Genomic DNA, 19,212 nt, shown 5'->3' with positions numbered 1-19,212 from the left:
TGCTGGGCTCTGAGATTTGCAAGAGGGGAGGAGAGAGCAGCATGCAGCTCTGCAAGTGGATAGGTGGCTAGATCCTGCCATTTTCAAAAATTAAAGAAATTGCCATTAATTAATGCTTAATTAATTAACAAAGGTTTCAACACTGAGAGATGCAGAAGGCACAGAATAAAAAAAGGCAAAACTCCCTGGCTGCTGGACACATTTCTTCCGGTAGAAAAGCTTTTTAGGAGATTAAAAAATTCACATTCAGATGATTTTGGAAGAGGCATGCAGAGCTGCCCCGAGCCCTGGTGGTGCCATCCCCATGGGTGCTGCCCCTGAGCTGGCAGCTCCTGGTCCTCCAGCCCAGCCCATCCCTCTCAGAGGGTCGCCTGCGATCAAAGGAGCCGCCCACCAAAGTCCCCAGGGCTTGCCAGCTTGCTGGGAGAGGAAATATCAAACCTGTCTGGAAATCAAACAGCAGAGTCAGAACAGAGGGAAGAAGAGAAAAAACCACAGGAAACGAAACCTAAACTGACACGCTTTGTAATTGAAAACACCCAATGCGGAGAATCATCGCTCGGGGACAACAGGCTTTCTGCAGAGGAAATCCAAAGTGACTCCGACCCCGGGGCAGCTTCCCCAGACACTGCCGGCCATCGGAGAGGGCCTGGGATCAGGATTGTCACTGCTCTCAGCTGCAGGTTCCTGGCGACAAGCTCTGAGCATGCAGATGCCACTGTGTGTGTGATTAAAACCCTGTGAAGCTCGTGCCAGGAGCGGGCAGCCCATGGGCTCCCACCACCAGCAGTGGCAAGGCAAACACCTCCCTGGGGACAAAGAGCCTGGCCACTGGAACAAATCTTCCTCAGGGGTACCCAAAGCTCTGATGGAGCCCAAATCTCGTGTTTCAGCCTTTAGATGCTGTCCTCTCTGCTACCCAGCTGGCAGCAATGAGCAATGAGCCAGAGAACCCTGCTCAGAGGTTCCAGCAAACCAGCAAAGCCCAGAGGAAAACCAGCCAAAAACCCCTGAGGATGCAGATTCCATGGCTTACTATACCTCATTCGAAGGCATTGTATTATCCTGAACTTTAATGAAATCCATGTAAAATAATAATAATAATAATAATAATAATAATAATAATAATAATAATAATAATAATAACAACAACAACAACAACAGGGGTTCAAATTGAAAATAGGATGCCATTTCTCTGCTCATCTCTGTTGTGATCTCTTGCTGATCTCCAAGTGGAAGCCATACTTTAAAAAGATTCATGTGTGCCAGGCACTCTGGAAGCAAGACCTCTGGCAATTTGCCACAAAAACCCATACAGGAACTAGAAATCACAGGCAACAAAATGCATTTGCAGTCCTGCTGGGAAGACCAAGGCAGTAGAAACTGAAAGTGAGGAAGGAGGGACAAGGCACATGCTGGATGCTGACGTTCCCCACCCCAGTCTGACCAGTCTGGGGCAGGCACCTCCAGAGCAGAGCAATGTGGCATCCCTGGAGTGCACAGGGCACTTCACAAAGGCTTCTCAAGTCCACAAAGGAAAACCATGGGAGCCATGACACGAGACTTTCCACCCTGGCCTGCTCACAGCTGGAGGGTTTGCTGCTGGGCTGGATCTGAGCACAAGGAGATGGCTGCAAGTGAAGGATTCACAGCCACTGTCCTCAAGCAGCCCTTGGTGCCCCCACGGCTCCATGCCCGGTGTCCCAGAGCCACCACCATGGCATGGGCAGGGAAGGGAGATGCTCTGCAGGCGGGCAGCCACGGGAGCTGGCACTCGTCCTCCCTACCCAGCTCCGTCCCAAGCAAGACAGTGGAATTAAGCACAAGTTATAATTAAGACTGGATGTTTGAAGAGAAACATAATCTCCGTTCCGTGGGATTCGCCGGCACAACAGTAATTAACGTCTCATTAACATTCGCCTAATTAAGCAGTTTATGAAAGTGGATAGATTTGCATACTGCTCCACTTCAGCTTCAGTGCATCCGGTTATATCCAGGCATCAGAATTAACCCTTCCAGGGCATTTCCAACCAAGTTCCCAACCCTGCAAGCCTTCCCAGCTTCTCCCTGTGAGGACACAAGCTGCTGTCGCTGCACATCTCACTGCACAGTGCTTCCCAAAACCTGGTAAAACATCTCTCCATCACCTCTTTTCCAGCCAAACACCTCCTCCCTATTACTTCTTTTCCAGACAAACCCATCTTAAGCCTCTCCAGCTTTCTCCATTGGTTATCTGATTTTAAATCCCTCAACTGGTTTCAATGCTTTCCCCTAAGTCCTCAACACATTTGTAAGGAAGCAAAGAAGATCTATGAGTTTCTGAAGATAGGGAGAAATGTCTCTTAAAACATTTCATACTATACTCATTCCCAAATGTTCTTTAATGTTTAAAAACAATGACTTCAAGATTAAAAAGATGCTCCAAATTCTGAACACCAGTTTAAAAGCAGGATGCAACAGGAGCTTCCTAAAGGGTTTTATCATAGGGAATATGTTCCCTCTCTTTGAGAGTCCTCCTGTCATTGAGAGGAGAGGCAAACCAGCAAAAGCAGTGACAACACCCAGATGATGCCCTGTCCCTCTTGGGGACAGCAGGACACATTCCTGATGGATCCTGGAGCAGCCCATCAAACAAGACACATCACAGGCACATCCCCTTGGCAGTAAGTCACTTGAACTGCTGGACACAACATCTTCCGCTGCTAATACTGCCTTTCTCTTCTGATGCTGGATTAGTAAAGCTGCTGCATCCATCACACGCTTAAAAAGACCATGTGCAAACCTGCCTCCCCCCAGGGAAGCTCCTGGGGGGCGAAAAATGAGCTCTCTAGTTAGTGGTTAGTGCTTGGAGACCAGATGCAACTTTCCAGCAAATACAGTGGGAAAGAAAAATTCATGACACAGCCTTTCATTGAAAATCAATAAAGCCCAGACCTGCCTGTGATGTACACACTCAATTTATTCCTCGCTCAGCTCATTGCATCTTCACCACCAGCCCTCTCACATCAGTCAGGTCCTTGCTGCAGGACACAGTGTCCCTGCCCATCTCTGGGTCATGGCACTGGTGTCACCAGAGCCATGTTAGCATGGGGCTGTCACCTCCCTGAGCCTGCCAGTCCCAGGCCCCCGGCTGCAGCAGGCCATGCTCCAGCCCCACAGCATCCCTCCCCACTAAATGTCCAGGAGTGACAGCCCAAATGTGTCCAGTGGCAAAGGCAATTCCAGAGTTTCCTTCCATCTCCCAATGGGTTCCTGCAGCTACAGCACACACTCTGGATCTGCACTTGGAACACCTCTGTCCTGAAAACACATCTTAATTTTCCCCTCTCCCCAGCAGCCAAGAAACCTCCCTGAAAGTGATGATGGAACGAGCCATCCTCCTGAGCCAAGCTAGGGCATCCTCCAGTCCTGCCTGAGTGCTATTTGTCCTGTCCTGCTCCCCCTTACCCTCTGAGGAGGCTTTGAAATCCATGCCAGTCCTGCCTGAGTGCTATTTGTCCTGTCCTGCTCCCCTTCCCCTCTGAGGAGGCTTTGAAATCCACATGAGACACCCAAAACCCCTGCAGACTGAGGTGTTAGCCTCTGCCTTTAACCATCTTTTCTTTCTCCCCAAATCTCCCTGACAATGCAGAAAACAGTCCCAGAAATGGGGGGGGAGGGGGGAAGGGGGTAATGTCCCTGAGCTTTTCCCACCCCCAGCTAGTGGGAGACCTCAAAATTCTGGGGAGATGGAGAAACAGCTGCTCCTTTCTGATGCTGGGGTTGCATCCTACATCCCTCCTGCAGCCAAATCCTCACTGGATGCAGGAGAGCAGCTAAGGGATGCAGGCAGGGGAGAGGGAGCACAGCCTCCCCTCCCTCCCATTGTCCTCCCTCTATCTCTGCCTCTCCTCCGGCACGGATCTCACAGTGCCACCCTCACCCAGAGCCACCACAGCAGGGCCAAAGAGCCGTGCAGAGGTGAGGGGCTGATGCCAAGGCAGCCCCACAGCGGCTGCCCTTGGTGCAGGGCGGGCTGTGGCTGGCTGTGAGCAGAGAGCTGAGGGGATCTGGGCAGAGGTGGGTGTCCCGCTGTGCTGGGGGCTCTGCAGCACAGCCTGACCTACTTTCTCGGGCTGTACACCCACACCAGCCGCAGCAGCAGCGCGGGGTTTCTCTTCTCCTCTACCACATACACACGGCTTCTTAAAAACCGGCAGCGGGATCACGGCGGGGTCCCCTCTGTGCCACCACCTCGAAGCGTTGGCTGTCCCCTCCCTCACCTCCAGCCAGCTCTGCTGCCTTTGAATGGGTGCCCTCCTTTCCCTACCCTTTCCCAAAAAATTCACGGCACATCTCAGCCGAGAGGAGGATTTATTGATCGTCTTATCTGTGTCTAATCCCAGCCGGAGCGCTGCGCTAAACGAAGCCGGCTAAATAAAATGCCTTCCTGCAAGGTCTGTGTGTCGAGAGCAGTTGGCTGCTGGCAGGGTGCAAAGTGGGGAGCAGCCCCCAGGGTCCCCAGACCCACGTGCAGGGAAGGGAAGCCCATCACAGGCAAAGGCCTTGAGAGAAGGAGTAATGTGCTGTGAGCACCCATCCAAAGCTGAGAACAGGGGTGGGGCACAAACCAAACCCCAACTACTCCATCTAATCGATGGTAAGCAGTTTAAATGCTCTTTCACTGCAGTTCAGGGAGCCCTAATTCCAGGCGTGACCTGAATCTCTTTAAAAAGAGAAGGGAGGGGAAGCTGGCAGGCAAGGAGTGGGGAAAGCCAGAAATGCCAGGGATGCTAATTTGTCCCTGTTTCCTCTCTGCAGAACAGCATCTGGGAGAAAAAGCACCTGCTAAAGAGAAGGGATCCCCGTGGAGCAGAGATCCGGAGGCGCGGGCTCGCAGCAATCCCTATTACCCAGCCTGGGCTGGAAACGCTTGACGCAAGAGCAGGATGACGGATGCTTCTGTCTTTGTGAGAGCAACCTGGGGTGCCAATGAGCACTGACAAAGCAGCCCACCCCAGCACAAGGAGGGAGCAGGGGAGCTCAGCCCAAATGCGGTGTGGCCGTATCCAGGTCAGCTGGTGAGCCTGCTGGGAAGCACAGGCTATAAAAAGCACAGGCAAGATGCTGGGATCATCCCAGAGCAGCGAGGAAGAGGTGAGGATGGCCCTGCCCTCTCAGTCAGCAGTGCCAGGGTGGCAATGGGCTGCAGAGGATGGCACTGGCCACACAGGACCGTGGGCAAGCAGCCTTCTCCCTAGGATTTCCAAAGTAATGGTCCATGAGACAGCACTGACGAAGAGTTACTGCTGGCTCTCCAGAGGGAGATGGGGTGTGGAGGAAGGGGGACTGAGGTGGCCAGCAAGGCAGGTCTGGCAGATGGAGAGGTGCAGTTTGGCACCCCCAGCCCTGACCGAGAAGGTGGAGGTGGAATTGCCATCCCCTGCATCCTTCCGTGCTCGGTACACAGTGGTTGTGCTCCTTCAGCAGGGAGATGCCATGGGGAGCACCAGCCTGGGACCCCACTCTGCATGGAAGAAGACATCCTGGGTGCACTGGATGGGGGACAAATCCACTGACCAGACAAGCCTGTCACCTCAGCCTGTTCCTGGACAAGGCACATGCATGTGGCCAAGAGCCTTCCTCTAGCTCAGCATGGCCCCAAATCCCCTATAGACAGCAGACAGAAGCAGGGCTGGCTACACTGGGCTTTCAGCTCAAGCTGTTCCCACCCTGCTCCTCTCCTGCCACCCAGTGTCATGGTGTTCCCTCTGCTCTCCCAAGGAGAATCTGCCTGAAATCCCTCCTTGGAGGCCTGAGCTTTGCCAGACCCTCTGCCAAGCACCACAGACCAAAGAGTTAATGGCTGATGAGGGGGAAATGCTGTGATGCCCGTTCCCCACTCCTCACCCCGTGTCCCCCTGCAACAGGAGCTGGATGGGCAGCAGTCACTGCAGCCCTGCCCCCAGCCCCGATTTCGGTAGAGCCTGCCGGGGCACACAGGGAGCTGTCAGGCCCTATCATGACTCACACAATCATTTCTCCCTTCAAGCCAGGGGAAAAAAAGACATAATAAAAAAAAATCAGACAAACGTTTGAAAAACTGGAAATAAACAGAGGAGAGAGGAGATGGAGGCAGCTAATGAGGTCCCTGGCCCCGACAAGAGGTGTGAGGAGAGCACAGATGCTCCTTGGCCGGCAGCGATCCCACCCGTCGGGCACAAGGAGCACACGAGGGACGGCCCTTCCTGGCACAGCCCTGGCAGGGACCCGCGGGCAGCTCCGGGGAGCTGTCCCCAGGGTGGCAGAGCAGCCAGCCCTGGGGCCAGGACCCACGGCAGCCCTCGGGCAGTGTCTGCACAGCCACACACAGCACAGGGATGGCAGGATACCCTGCCCAGTGGAAACCTCACCGAGCTGCAGTCAGCAGACTGGGGGCACTCCCAGATTTATTTTTCTCCCCTGCTCTATGAAACATCCACAAGCTTATAAATGCTCGGTCAGGTGGAAGCCAGAACCCCAAGCCTGTTCCCATGCAGACCCCCAGCTTCCCTATGACGTAGCCAACCCCTGCCCTAGAAACTGAGAAAGGAGAAAAGCTGAAAAATCTTGATTCTTATAGCTAAAACCAAATGTGTCACCTCAGTAACAAATTGGCCTGCCTGCCTGGCAGAAATTGCTCCGTTAAAATATATATCCATATTATTCTTTTTGAGCTGCCTTTCCCAAATCTGTTCAAAAATGGGGGATTTTCAAGTCCCCATGGACAGCAAGTCTTTCTGCTCCCTTCCCAGCACCCAGCAAGGTAATTATCTGCCAGGAGCCCTGGGCTGTGCCACGGCTGGTTATATGGCTAATTAGCAGAAACAAGCCAGTCCCCTGGGGCACACCAGGTCCATCCCCATCCCTCTCTGCCTTCTTCTTCCTCCTCCTCCTCCTCACCCTGGAGGGCATAGCAGAGCATCTTGTGTTTAGCACCGGGAGGGCCTTGTACTCCTCCCCTGGGTGCCAGAGGTGCACAGGTACTCCTGCCCACCCAAGGGACAAGGGACAGAAGGACCCCAGAAACACCCATTGCCAAGAAGATGCTCCTTGCCACGAAGCTACCAGGCATGTGAGGACACTGTGGAGAGTGCTACTTCTGCTGGTACCAAGAGACTTAAAAAGTGCATAACTTGGAATCTGTTTTAGCCCCTTCTGGAGGGATACCTAGGAAGCAGAGGCTTCCCAAGAAGTCTTCCCAAAATGAAAGGAAAAAAAGCTCTGATCTTGGAGGCATTTAAATGTCCCCCCTGGACTTCTCTAGTTTTCACTCCTCACTAGTTTCCCTGTCTCCTCACCAGGCAAAAGTCACATTTAAATAAGCCATCGGCTTTGCCAGGAGAAGGGCAGAGCTGCTGCCAGAGTGAGCAGCGGGAGGCAGGAGTGGCACGGGAGGCAGGAGGAGGCAGGAGTGGCACGGGAGGCAGGAGTGGCACGGGAGCCAGGAAAGGCACGGGAGCCAGGAGGAGGCAGGAGTGGCACGGGAGGCAGGAGCAGCACGGGAGGCAGCCACGGGCAGCGCTGGGAAGATGCCCCTCGTGCACGTGATGCGTCGGGAGGAGCATCCCCCAGTGCATGGCCCAGCGAGATGGGAGGGAGCAGTCAGAGCCCAGCCACCCTACCAGGACAGCTTCAGGCTGCCAGGATGCCACACCATCATCCTCCTTGCCAGCAGAGCCAACGGGAGCTTGATGGAACGTGCAGACGGGCGTGTTCCCCCCCTTGGATCATGGAGCGCACACCGGATCACCGATCTGAGGAACGCGGACGGCACCTTGGGCTCTCCAGATTTACACCCATCCCTTCCCGATGCTTCAGTGCAAGACATCCGAGGCCCCACACCACCAGGAGCAGGACCTTGGATCCCAAGGGAGCAGCAACAGCAAGAACTGGGGCTGTTCTCAGCACGTAAGCTGAGAACCAGCACCGAAAGCTCCCAACCTTCACAGCTGAAGCTATCCCAGCACTCAGAAAGGAACTCCAGATCATCACTCCAGGGGATCCAAGACTCTGCTGGACCGTACACACAGGTTGTCCTCCCTCCCTCAGAGGTTCCCTGCTTGGGCTGGATATCCCACCCTGCCCCAGGGAGCCCTGGGTAGGGCTGAAATAGCCCTCAGCTAGCCAGTGCAAGCCCAGAGCTTGTGTGTTCCCAGTGTCAATCCCTGCCCACTGCCTGCATGTTTCAGCTTCCCCAGGAGATGCAGAAGGGCATGAGGCTGGTCCTGCATACCAGGGCTTCCCCACAGAAAGAAATCAGTGGGGCATCTCCTGCTATTCATGGGCAGGATCCCAGGCAGCCCCTGGAAACACCAAAAGTGGATTGAGCACAGAACTCATTCCCATCACCACAAGGAAGACAGGACTACCCCCCCCACTAACCCCCCTCTTACTGCAAGACTCTGGGGCCCCCAAATGTGTGGAGCTCCTCCAAGGCTGCACCACCCCAGATGGACAGGAGGAACAGACATTCACCCGGGCCCCATTCCTGGGTAATTCAAGCTCCTCTTCCCATTCCCCCCACTCAACCAAGAGCGAGACCAGCTTGCAAGAAGCCAGTGCCCGCTGCTCCACGCTCACCTGTGCTCTGCCCCTCCGGAGAGCGGCTTGGAGCTGCTCAGCCTTTGCAACAAACTCCCTTCCGCAGCAAGACATCAGCCTTTGGGTGCTGCCTGCCCCTTCCACGCGCTGGCTGCTCTGCCTGCCTTGGGGATTTTTTTCCTTTTTTCCCTTCCACCCCGTAGCGTTTTGAACGTGCAGATGCCCCAGCTTCTTAAAATTCAGCCTGGGGGCGTGGGAAGTGTTTTGGAACATGCCCAAGCTGTCTGCTCCGTGCGTGCGCGCTGCTAAAAACGATCCACCTACTGCCCCCATCTCCTGCACCGCTTGTCAGCGCCGCCGTGCCTTTCCAAAGATAAGCAAGTTTACACACGCAGCCTGGGAGCAAAGCCCTGGGAGCAATCCCATGGGGCAGGGGGGGAGCTTCTCTGCTCAGGCACCAGCAGTGGACAAGGAGCAGGGTGCCAGGTCTGGTGGAAGGTGTCCTTGTGCACATTAGGGGGGTGAAACGAGATCTTTAAGGTCCCTTCCAACACAAACCATGATTCTATGATGGATAGCCCAGGGAATAATGCCCTTGAGTCAGCACTACCTCCACCCCACTCCGCGTCCCAGCGAGGATGGAGCACCACTGCTGGCACAGAAAAAAAAAACCAATTTACTTGCTCTTGAAGGATGCAGTGGCAGGGGAACGCAGCCACCCTCATTACCATGGAGGCAATGTCATGGGCTGCACTGTGAGCATGTTTAGGACACCCAGCTCAGCAGCCCTGCCCGACAGCTGAGCATGCGTGTGCTAGCACGGTCCAAGGGAGCGTAACGCATCTCCTCCCCAGCAATCCTCAAGGGCTCCACCAACAAATAATCGAGCCACAGAGATTTGACAAATTAACCTGTAAAACATTGCTGGCAAAGCCCAGCTTGTCTGAGACACCAGCAGGCAGCTCTCAGTGGGGCACCCAACCAAGGTAACGGAGCAAGGCCAGCACACACCAACTCAGAGCCTGGCTCCAGCCACCAGCATGCTTTTAAAAAAAGGGCATATAAACCACCGAGGCTGGGATTTGGTCAGGAGAGATGGGCTGAGCCCTCCTGCCACATGCACAGTGTATAATGAAGGTCTAGGTCCCCAAGAGAAAAGGACAGCAGGGCCAGCTTCAACCCCACAGCCTGGCTCTGGATTCAAACACAAGCTGCTCAAAATCAGTGACGAGGTTGCTTTTTCTTTTGCTTTTAAATCCCTCTGGCAATCTGGCCTTCAAGTGCTCATCAATCCGTTCAAGGCTGCCTCCCCCCCACCATATCACTGCTCTGCAAATTTGAGTGAAATTGATATTTTCCTATCAGAAACATGAATTTTCAAACACACAGAACATTGGATTTGAAAGCTGACTTTTGTTGGGAAGGTGCCTGTCTCTTTGTTCACAAAAGGGCTCATTTTCCTGGAAAAGGGCCCAGATTTTGAGTGAAAGATCAATAACATGCAGAAAACGGGTCCTTTTATTTAATTTTGCCATGATACTAGAAAGAAAAGAAAGAATCCAATGCTGAGACTGAATGACTTCAAAATATTTTGCATTTGTTTACCCCAGTGCAACGCTGGAGCCTCTATTCAGAGGAACTCAGTGGGAAGGATGCAGCCTTTGGGGCTCCCCTAGAGCATCCCTTTATCACCTGCTGGTTCCCCACTGGGACAGCATCCCTGGCACTGCTCCAGTCCAACCCCAGTCCATTTCTGGGAGTATTATTAGAGATTTAATTGCTGTTTCCTCTGCCCTGCCTTGTCCAAGGAGCTCTCTCACCACAATGTTCAAGGATAACCTTCTGCCTACACTAATTACGAGGAAGGGTGAATCAAACTTAAACTGCAATTACAGCCGGGGTGGGGGGAATAAAGGAAAAAAAATTCACCACGAAGACACAGCATTCAAGATGCCATGCAACAGTCATGACATGCTGCATCCTCCCCATCCATATGGGGGAAAACTAACACTTTGGCAAATTTATGAGGATGTGTGAAAGTGATTATATTCCTGAAAATATCTCAAGTGGAACGGCCTACCTGGCATATTTTGTTAGTCATGAAACACGCTCCTTCCACCGACTGTGGATTGTGGCTTTCCATCTGCTTGAATACTTTAAATACTGAAACTTTCTCCTTTTTTTTTTCCCTAAGCTGAAATAGCACGCCAGCAGCAGAGTGCTGACTCAGGGGCACGGGACGAGGACATGCTCACCACCAGCAAAGGGAGGCAGAAGATGCTATGCCACAAGGGCAGGAGAGCAGAGGATTCACCATGTGGGTGGTAAGTCCTGCTGCCCCTGGCCAAGAAATGCAAGAGGTCAGCTTATGTTAATTAATTAACTGAATTAATTGAATTAGTGTCCAGCTTATGAAGAAAGAATATTATTTTGGGTCAAGTACGGACATGAAAGGGAAAAGGTTAAAGGAAAGAAATGGCACTGGTTGGCCATTTTAATTTCATTTGGCCAGAAAAATTAGGCAATAGCTGTAAAGGTTACAGGTCACTGCTGCCAAGCCCAGATATTAGCAAAATGGGGTTTATGGGCACTTGTATCAGGGCAGTCAGCACCCTCATCCCCCCAGTTCCTGCTTTCATGGGGAGTGATGCCCCTTTTGTCCTGGCAGAGCTGGGGGAAAGGCTCCAAGGCATCAAGAGGATCCAGGGCTGCTTCTCTCCTGGCCTCTCCTGCTCTTTAGTTAAGAGTTTCTATTTTACAGCCCTGGCTGGAGTTTTTATGGCCACAGTGGCTGGAAGTGGAGTGGGCCTGCACAGGGATGCAGCCAGAGCTCAGCACTGGTGCAGAGAAAACCCAGCCAAGACTTCCAATGTCAAAGGAGATGGCCAGGGGGCAGCCACAGCAGCAGAGAAACACCCCCTAAAACCCCATTCCCACCAGGGAGGTGCCCTTAGGTGTGCTTGAGGGTAGTGAGACCCTGGCACAGGGTGCCCAGAGCAGCTGTGGCTGCCCCTGGATCCCTGGAAGTGTCCAAAGCCAGGCTGGACAGGGCTTGGAGACTTGAGACCCTGGCACAGGGTGCCCAGAGCAGCTGTGGCTGCCCCTGGATCCCTGGAAGTGTCCAAAGCCAGGATGGACAGGGCTTGGAGACCCTGGGACAGTGAAAGGTGTCCCTGTCCATGGCAGGGGGTGGCACTGGATGAGCTTTGAGGTTCCTTCCAACCCAAACTGATTTTACGATTCTACTATTGTGTATCCTGGAAAAACTTGGAATATCAAGGCTGTGATTTATCCACAAAGGGATCATTTTGAGTCATCGAAGCAGTTATCTACTTGTTGCATGAAGCAACGGCAATTGTGCCCCTCAAAGCAACAGTGAACAGCACTCAGGTGTAACTACAGTGCAGAATGATCAAAGTACAGGAGCACCTGGGCCAAATCACCTCCCCCCGGGGCGTGCAGGCTGCAAGAGAAACCTCAGCCACAGATACAAAATCAGCTGGAGCAGGACCAGTGGAATATGATGAGCATTTTCCCAAATGGCAGTGCAAAGCTGAATATTAGGTGATTTGTGGCAGATTTCCTCCAAGAGAAAATCTCTCCTACCATGGTGGTAAGGTTTTCACAGCTCATTTGGCTTTTCATTTGCTGAACGGCTTTGAGCTGTTCTCCCTTGCAGGACAAGGCCTCATCATTTGTGTTTTCTAACAGGTTTTTTTTTTCGCCTAGGAGAAAACCATCTCTTCTCCTGCTCTCTGTGAGCCTAATTCTGCATCTCCAGCTGACATTCAAGGGTTTTGGAGTTACTCTTACTTTTCAGGGGGATAAGTAATCTTGGAGGGCAGGGGTTTTTTTCAAGGTCCAATACCCAGAGAAGGAGTTTCTCCTTCCAAATGCAGATAGTCCCTGGGAGAAATAATCCCATGGGAAATAATCCAGTACAAAGAGGGCTTATTGCATCTTTTCACAGGCTCTTTCTCACTGACAATTGATGAGTTCATAGCTACCAATATCCATTAGAGGGTTTATTTCTTGTTAGAAAATAAAAAAGGCAGAGCCTAAGAAGAGTAAAACCAGCCACAGAGACTGAAGACTGACAGGAGCTGCCTGGCAGACAGTGAGTGAAAATGCTCTGACAAGATGAAATGTTTTTTCTTTCATTGAAATCACTCCCTTTCCGAATGACTAATACACAGCTATCGCACCATGGATATTTCCAGAGTGATGAGATGTTTTTAAAATATCTCACTGTGCCTCAAAATATCTCACTCTGGCTCAATAGATCATCCAAAACACCACCCACGGAAATCATAAATAAATAGATACTATAGTGCTGTAAAAGAGCAGACTGGCCAGGGCCAGGGCAGCATCCTTCATCGGGGAGTTCAATGAGGCCACTGAAGCCCTCCCCTCAGCACGTGGCTCCTGCAGCCAGGCTTTGTGGAGGTGGAGACACCGAGCCCTTGCAAGTGGAGCTGGGCACCTCCTACTCTCCCAGCACCTTCAAAAAGCTGTCCTGTACAGCTCCTTGATGACACAGATATCTCCTTGAACGAGCAAACTGGATATAAGAGGTACAGTGGACTCCATGGTCCACTCAACCACCCACACTCAACAGCACAGCAGCCACCAAGAAGGTAGGTGACATTCTCTAGCACATGGGCCACCCCTGGAAATCCATGTGCCCTCCTGGGGACCCCCACTGCCTACACAACAGCTTCAAACCTCAAGTTGCAGCAACCAGAAACACTCCCTCCTACTCCCTGCCCCGAGACACATCGCTCCCGTTGGGAAAGGGACACCCACACCCTGGGAACAGCTGGCGCTGGGTGACATGGGTGACGTGCTGGAGGGGGGGACTGCCAGCCCAGCAGCCTCCAAACACCCTCACTCTGGGTGGCAGGGACCAGCCCAGCACAGCACCCACTGCAGAACCAGGAAAATCCACTTCTGACAATGGGATTGAACCAAGCCAGGAAGGTCCTGCTCTCCTGACAGAGACTCCGAGGGATTGAACCGAGCCAGGAAGGTCCTGCTCTCCTGACAGAGACACCAAGGGATTGAACAGAGTCAGGAAGGTCCTGCTCTCCTGACAGAGACTCCGAGGGATTGAACCAAGCCAGGAAGCTCCTGCTCTCCTGACAGAGACTCCAAGGAATTGAACCAAGCCAGGAAGGTCCTGCTCTCCTGACAGAGACTCCGAGGGATTGCAAGGAGGTTGCAAAGCTGCCCCCAGGCAGCTGATATTTTACACATTTGAATGCACTTGCTCCAGGCTTGGAGAGGGAAAAAAGCAGCAAAATGGCAAGAGGAAATCACAGAGCAGGGCTGACTTGCTTGCATGTGCTCCAACCATTCTGTGTGCAGAGAGGACTCGTGCCAGATCTCCATGCCATTGTCCTCCCTGAAGGGAAGAGGCCAAAGTCCCATCCCAGGCTTGGATCCCGGTACAAGGACAACTCTGCTTGCTAGCTCAAGCAAAACTCCCAGAGAGCTGGAGTGCAGGATATTTTTGAAAGCTCCCTGGATCCTGGTGCATACAGCTTAGATCCAGCCCAAGGAGAGCTGTGACTCCCAAAACCTCAGCCCAGGCCAGCCCCAGTTCACTCAGCAGAACCTGAGTATCCTCTTCCCTAGGAATCAGGCATCAGTCTTTGTTTTGCTCATTGAAAGCAAAGAGGGCAAATCGTTTTGAGGAACTGAAAATGGACTCCTTTGCTTTTCTCAGTAAGATAAGAAAATGGTTCAGATCACCCAGGCTGTGCTATTCCTAAATTGTTTCCTGATTAGTGGCATTTACTGAAGTACGTTTTGAAACTTTGGGTGATGAAGCAGCTTTTCAGAAAAGGAGTCAGAATATATCCTTTGGAAACCCTAGACAGCCTGATACTTGTAGTCTTCTTTTCAAAAGGGCTGAAGCTACTTGTCCAGCACAACAGGAATTGGTAGATTCCCTGGGTTCAAGGAAGGAAAACACCTTGCCACACAAATTCAGTCCTACTGCTGAGGTACATGGGAGCGTGGGAATCCAGCAGCAAGGCAACATTCACAGAGCTCTGCCAGCTCCTGTCCTTCCTGTCAACCTCTGCCTGGTTCTTCCCTAAATTTCCCCTTCTTCCCACTGGGAACAGGCAGAACTGAGAGGCTGCAGAGAGATGACAGGGATGCTGCAAAGGCAGGAGGGAGAAAGACAAGGCCCTGCATTTCCAATGAAGACAGCTCCAACATCTGTCCTCAGCCACAAATGTATTCACCCGCACAGACACACTCATCAGATGAGGCTCTAAAATATTTACTGCCCAAATATCAATCCTCATAAAGCGAGGCAGCCATTTGGGCTTGGGGAGGGGGAAGAAGACGGGGTGGGTTGTCAATAATGTCATAACCACGGGCAATTTTATGTATCTCTGGAAATGGCAAGGAACACGCAGCTTGACAGATGTGCAAATGGGTAATGCAGGCTCCCTAGTTATGAGCATGAGGATGTCAAGAGGAATAGATGAGCAGTAATTCAAAGTATATTGGGCTTAGAGAAGTACATGGGCACTATAATGAATGCGGGATGGGCACTGCGGTGGAGGGAGGGCTGAAGGAGGATGAGGAGGGAGTGGGATGCTGGCTGGAGAAGGCAGCCTCTGGAGTGCTCGAGAGTGGCTGAAGGGACAGAGAACCAGGCTGGGCCTGGTGGTTTGGTGGCCTGAGTCACACTGCCATAGGGTGCTACTGCACCAAGGGATGTGTCAGCCTGTCTGCTGCTGCCAGAGGCTGGACCAACCTCCAGGCTCCTTCTTTCTCCTTCACAGCTGCATCTCTACACAAACCTCTCCCACCATTGTGCCACCTTTCCTTTCCCTTGCTCTGAAACTCAAAGTTTGAGCCAAATACCTATATTTTTCACCCAGACTCAAAAAAAAAAAACCTCACCAAGGAACCAAATTATGTTTCAAGTTTCGTCTCAGCAGAACTACAGCTTTTTTTGCTTCATCTCCAAACCAGAAAACAACCCCGACAGCGCAGCGAGGGCTGCCGCCGCCCCCGGCGCCGCCTGCGAGGCGCAGGCACTGCTCACACCTCTGACTGTGCCTCGCCCGGCATTTCCCCATCCCACCCCGGCGGGCTTGAAAAGCAGCATCACACAGACGCACGCGACGCCCCCGGCGCACGCTCCCGCCCCGAGCCACAAAGCCGAGCGCACGACGCCACGGAGCCTGGCCGGCTTCCAGCGCGAGGGGCTGCAAGGAACAGGAGGCCACTTGAACTCGGGGTGGGATGCTGGGACTCGTCTGCTCAGGTGTTTGGTTTGCTGGAGGAGTGGGGCAGCACGGTGCAAAGAGGACCATGAGCCGGTCCCAGCTGACCTCGTCTTGTTTAAGCTGAGACCCCTTGTGCGAGGACACGAGGCTTGACTCCATTTTCATCAGAAGGCTGATTTATTATGTTATATATTATATTAAAATACTACATTACAACTATACTAAAAGAACAGAGAGAAGAAGGATCAGAAGGCTACCAAGACAAGAATAGAATAGGAATCAATAACAAAATCCTGTGACTGCTGTGGCTGTGATTGGTCACTAATTGAAAACAATCCACGTGGACCAATGGAAGATGCACCTCTTGCATTCCACAGCAGCACACAGTTATTGTTTACATTTCTTTCCTGAGGCTCTCAGCTCCTCAGGACAGGAAAAATCCTAGCAGAGGATTTTTCACTAAAATATCATGGCTACAACCTCGCTTGGCCAGCCCAGAACAGCGCACATGGACATCTCAGCTCCGCTCATTTTCCATAAGATTCGCCTCCTTCAGCACTTCTGGCAGTGAAATTCCCCCTCTCCCACGTCCTCCAATGCTCTTTGAAGGGATGCAGTCATTGGCTGCGGCGGTGGAGCCACGCACACCCTTCCTCCCTCTCAGCTCCTGCAGAGAAGTTCATCATTTTTCCACACCCTGGTGCTTTTGGAGCTGGGGGGAATTACTCATGAAAGCAAGCAGGCACCCCACACACCAGCAATCACCATAAAGGTGGTTTTTCCTGTGGAAAAATCCATGAATCACTGTAAAAGTCAGTCAGGCTCAAACCAAGCCACACTACTCACCATTGTTTATTAAAAAGAATTAATCACCGATCTTTTTCTTGGCAGGTTTTATGAAATATGACTTATCCCAACCATTCACTACTAAGTTGTTACAATATCCAGCTGCAAACAGCCTCTGTGTGTGCTTTGGCAGCCTTCCTCATGGCTCACAGAGTGACACAGTTCTGTTAGGTCAAATGACCAATAACTGAAAAAGCTTGAATCTTGAATGAATATTTCCTACAAGTCTCAGGCCCCAGATTTTCACTCTGGAGATACACTGCTGGCACTGGCTGTTCCTGCGAATGCATTGCTCAGTGAAAAGTCCCACTGGAGCTGAAGGGCCCTGGGCAAGGGGTGACACCACGAGGAGGCCAGGGCACAGGCAGAGCAGGAGCTCACAAACACACAGCACAGGTCCTCTGCCTTCCATAAAAAACACTCTGCCACCATCCCAGCCAAGCCACACACCAGGATGGGGAGGCAGGGGCTGGCATCGCTCTGCATGGGCACAACAGCTCTGAACCACTGAGACAACCAAGCGGTAACAAATCCTTAATGAAAAAAAATCTCTTTCTCTTTCCAAAAAATGTCCTTGTTATAATTTCTTTCTCCTGGCGGCACCCTCCTGTGCACAAGGGCTTGGCCATGACATGGTGTAAGAGCAGGAAACTTCAATGCCCAGAGTTGCAAGAGTAGAAAAGAGAGATAATTGCACTTCTTACAGCAGCACTAACTTATCTTGGGGAAACTTTCCCTGCTAATGAGGCCATTCTGTTCAGACATTCAGCAAGAGCTGAGAGGGCTGGTGCTGCTGCCAGCCCATCGTGGGTGCAGGCAGAGGGCAGGCAGGGGTGGGAAAAGCAGCCCAGGAAACCACCACCATGGTCCCAACCTCATCACTTTGCAGCTTACTGGAGCTCAGTTTTCCTGACCTGGCTTTAATTTATTTCTCTTCAGAAACAACAAAAAATCCCACTACATCAGCTATTGTCTGCTCTGCCTCCTCTTGCCTTTGGCTACATGCTGTTTTCAAGGCATCTCCTGGCAGAGCTGCACCTGCCATCCAATCCTGGGCCTCTGCAAAGGATTTTCTTTCTGCATCGGTGCCCACACCCGTACAGGTCCCGGGGAGCCCGTGGCTGGCACTGCCAGGGGCAGCTGGGGACAAGCCTCTGTGTTGATGAGTGCCAGCTGCTGAGCAGGATGCCTGGGCTGTGGCAGCTGGAGGCAGAGGTAGCGATTTGTGTACTCACCTGGAAAGGCAGACATCCTCTCATCCCTTGCAGAGCTGCTGAGAAACCAGCTCCTGGCTTTTTTCCTAGGAGTTTAACATCACCATACTCCGGCTACTAGGAGCAGATGCAAAATCCCCCCTCCCTTGAGTCCAGAAAACTCCATAGCAGGAGCAGAGGTGAGACAGCTCTGCAGGACAGCCAGCTTCCAGGAAAAATGCTTGGAAGGTGGCAGTTGCAGCCAGATGGGATTGCATCTCTTGTTTTGAAGGGAACCATGGGACAGTGCCTGCAGCGTGGCTCTGCTTTGGCACATCCCAGGCTGAGCTGCCAGCGCCAGCCTCACTCCTCATTGGCATGCCAGGCACATGCCTCCCAGTGGCATGGAGCTGCTCTTCCTGCAACCTGTGTACCCAAGCAGCAGCACCAGGAAGGCTTGGAGAAGTACAGCAAGAGTGGAGATAAGGAGGGAAGGGAAAGAAAGCCACAGCTGAGCACAGCACCGCAGCTTAGGCTGCAAAGCCAAGGCTGGCAGTGTTGCTCCAGTTGCCTGCATGACCTTGACAAAACTGCAGGGAAGAAGAGGAAAGCCTCCAGTGGCAGCTCTGTGTGCTAACAGGCACAGGGGAAGTCAGGCAGGGGACAGAGGGGTGGGTGCCATTTGGGATGCGCCACCCCAGGAACAGAGCACACCAAATGGAGCAGGCTGCTTTTACCTCCACCTCAGCCCCAGAAAGGCAGCTCACACCCACACCTTCTTCGGACAGCATTTTGTGGGTCTTGGGTTTGTTCCCATGGGAGCACATGCGTAGGAAGAGGTGAACACCTCATGTCACTCCTCTGGGACCCAGCACAGGGCAGCAAGAGGGGGAGTAGGCTCTGCTCCCCAGAGGGAAGGGCAGCCAGCCCTGTTCTGCCAGGCAGAAGATGCTACCAACACACAGGCAGGCCCCCGAGATCACGGCGTGTGTATCTTGAGAGCTCAGAATAAATATTTAAAGGTGGAGGGAAAAAAACCTGCTTGTCTCTGTGAGCAAGTTCTCTGTCTTTGCTCTGGGATTTGAGACAGAGACAGAAGAATGACAAAGGAGACACAGGTTTCATCAAATCATGGGCACATCAGAAGCGATGGCTTTCAGATGCCGGCTTTGCTGCAAGACAAATTCTCTCCCAGCCTGATGCCTGACAAGCCCGACAGCCCTTGGGGACTGCAGGTCTGTGTTCCCTCAGACACAGGGGCTGCAGTGAGCCCACCTTCTTACACATCTCCACTCCAGTCAGGGATGGGAGCCAGGCTGTTCCCTTTCCAAGCCAGTAAGAGCTGGTCCTGACCTATG

At 52.5% G+C, this 19,212-nt stretch overlaps 1 protein-coding gene across 2 annotated transcripts in view; it reads right to left on the bottom strand.

Moving 5' to 3' along the window:
- LINGO1 (leucine rich repeat and Ig domain containing 1) overlaps positions 1-19,212 on the bottom strand; it is a 158,206-nt gene that overhangs the window by 121,914 nt on the left and 17,080 nt on the right. The window contains exon 1 of one of the 2 annotated variants that reach the window (XM_039732172.1): positions 8,602-8,686. The exons of the other annotated variant lie outside the window; for it this stretch is intronic. The gene's annotated coding sequence lies outside the window, so the exon portion shown is untranslated. Of the gene's footprint in view, positions 1-8,601; positions 8,687-19,212 lie in introns of those variants that run through there. 2 annotated transcript variants of the gene reach the window in all.

This window comes from Passer montanus, unplaced genomic scaffold (assembly GCF_014805655.1).
Source record: "Passer montanus isolate IOZ18808 unplaced genomic scaffold, ASM1480565v1 scaffold111, whole genome shotgun sequence".
In the NCBI taxonomy this organism is placed as follows: Eukaryota; Metazoa; Chordata; class Aves; order Passeriformes; family Passeridae; genus Passer; species Passer montanus.
This window is presented reverse-complemented; position numbering and strand designations above follow the sequence as displayed.